The sequence below is a fragment of the Echinops telfairi genome, unplaced genomic scaffold (assembly GCF_000313985.2).
Source record: "Echinops telfairi isolate 266 unplaced genomic scaffold, ASM31398v2 ScPeMD7_4;HRSCAF=17, whole genome shotgun sequence".
NCBI lineage: Eukaryota > Metazoa > Chordata > Mammalia > Afrosoricida > Tenrecidae > Echinops > Echinops telfairi.
The window spans coordinates 38412317-38414731 of record NW_022103900.1 but is presented as its reverse complement, the minus strand read 5'-3'; the positions used below and the strand labels follow the sequence as shown (position 1 = coordinate 38414731).

The window sequence follows — 2415 nt, the reverse complement described above, 5'->3', positions numbered from 1 at the left end:
GCCTCAAAGCAACAACAAATTCTCACCACAACTGCTTGGCTGCTTTTCAAAAGTGCCCATCATGGAGGGGAACACACTGTGTTATAGCATCACATGGGGGACTCCTGGCCCACCCAAGTTGACATAAATCCTATCAGTCACATAGAGTGTAAACAAAATCCCCCTATTTTGTCTTTTATAACATGGGTATTCCACATCTTATTTGCCTCTAAGCTACATTCATTTTCGGGGAGCCCTGCTGCCACTGTCTGGTTTTCATTGGCTCATTGGATTGCTAACCACATGGTGGTCAGGTCAAACTAGGGATGCTTCTCTGGAGAAAGATGAGGCTATCTCCTCCCATGTCAAAAACCTTATATTGTGTTGCTGTGAGTCAGCATCCGCTTGATGGCAGCGGTCCTGGTGTTTGGTATGCTGTAGGTATTGTTATTTATTTATTTTAAGCTAATAAAATAGTTTATGTATGGCACAAACTTAAATCTCAAGTTTTATAAGATGTCCTCAGAGTCTAGAATAATACAACATTGAGATGGACAAATTAAATACTATTTGATTTTTAACAGGCCTGAATTTTTCAAGATATTTTAAAAGCTAAATTATTTGGGGGAACTTTCCAGAGCACTCTGAGAGAAGCAGGGAAACAATGGTGACCTGAACTGGGCACAGCAACCAGCTCCTTCCCATGCTCCCTCCCTGGCTTAGCCCTCTCAACAGTTGTAGAATACAGTGCAAGGAACCACTTACTACCATGCTTTGGTGGTCAAACCCAGTACCACCCAGGAAGAGGTGATAAAAGCTTACAGGGAACTGATCAGGAAGTACCATTTGGATAAGAATCCAAATGCAGGTGAGAAGTTGAAACAGATTTCTCCAGGGTAGGATGTGCTTTCTGATGCAAAGAAAAGAGACAAAGAAAATAGACAAGGGAGGTGAGCAGGCCGTCAAGGAGGGTGAAGCAGATGGTGGTGTTGGTTTGCAGAGGGACGTCTTTGATAGGTTCTTTGGAGGCGGTGGAAAAATGCAGAGAGAAAGGAAAGGAAACACGTTGTCCATCAACTCTCAGTAACATTAGAAGATTTCTATAATGGCGCAACGAGAAAACCAGCTCTGCAAACGAGTGTGATTTGTGACAAATGTGAAGTAAGTGCTGTCCTAATTCCTGAGGCAGTGGCATGCAAATACGAATCCATCGGATTGGACCCTTACAGGTTCAGCACATTCAGTCTGTGTGTATGGAGTGCTAGGGCCATGGGAAATGGATCAGCCCTAAAGATACATGTAAAAGTTGCAATGGAAGGAAGGTGGTTCATGAGAAGGATTCTAGAAGTTCACATTGGTAAAGGCATGAAAGATGGCCAGAAGATAACATGGCATGGTGAAGGAGACCAAGCGCCTGGACTGGATAGAGGAGATTATTATTGTTTGAGGATCATGCTGTTTTTATAGCCAAGGACAAGACCTTTTTAGGCGTATATGGATACAGCTGGTGTGGCTTCCAAACTATCGCCATCACTTCTCATCCAGGTCATTTTGTGAAGAATGAAAATTTCAAATGCATGCTAAATGAAAGCATGGCAAATTATCCCAGACCATATGAAAAGGGGGCCCTAATCATGGAATTTAAGGTGAACTTGCCTGAGAATGGTTTTCATTCTCTGGATAAACTTTCTCTGCTGGAAAAAGTCCTACCTGAGCAGAAGGAAGTAGAAAAGACTGACGAAATGGATTGGGTAGACCTGGTGGACTTAGATCCCAACCAGGAAAGATGGCGCCATTCTAATGGAGAAGCACATCAGGATGAGGCCCCCCCACCCAGAAACGGGGTCCAGTGTCAGGCCTCTTCATGCAGGCCAGGGAATATCGCTCACTGGTGGCATTTTATGTGCGGTAGTGAATAAGTGAAGGACTGTCACCATAATATATTCACTACTTGCTCTGTTTTTTTGTTTAATATTCACATGTAGTAGTGTTTCAAAGTTAAATGAAGAGTCAACACAAGCAGAAAAGCTCTGATTTTTCCCTGTGTGTCTGATGACTTCAGTCTGCAAGATGAGGCCTAATACTCGTAACGTTTTCTTTTGGTTTGAAAGGGGGAGGGGGGATGTGTTGCTCTCCCCAGATCCCCCCTCCCCCAGTGTTTGTTTGACCATATCTTATAATTGTATTGAGCTGTATAGACTAATTTAGCCCCAATTGCTAGGTGTATGTATTGACTTCAGTGTATGACCCTTAATTGTTAAGTGCTGAAATGAAAACTGAATTTAACTGACAAGACAAGCAAACAAAAACCTAGTTAATTAAAAAAATTTCTTTTAAATAATCATTTTATTAGGGGCTCATACAACTTCATCACAATCTGTACATACGTCATTTGTGTCCAGCACTTTAGGACATATGTTGACTTCATCATTCTTA

The 2415-nt window shown here is 42.2% G+C and overlaps 1 pseudogene; it reads left to right on the top strand.

The window, feature by feature from the left end:
* Positions 1-323: 323 nt before the first annotated feature.
* On the top strand, positions 324-1898 carry LOC101642665 (annotated as a pseudogene).
* The last annotated feature ends 517 nt before the right edge of the window (positions 1899-2415 follow it).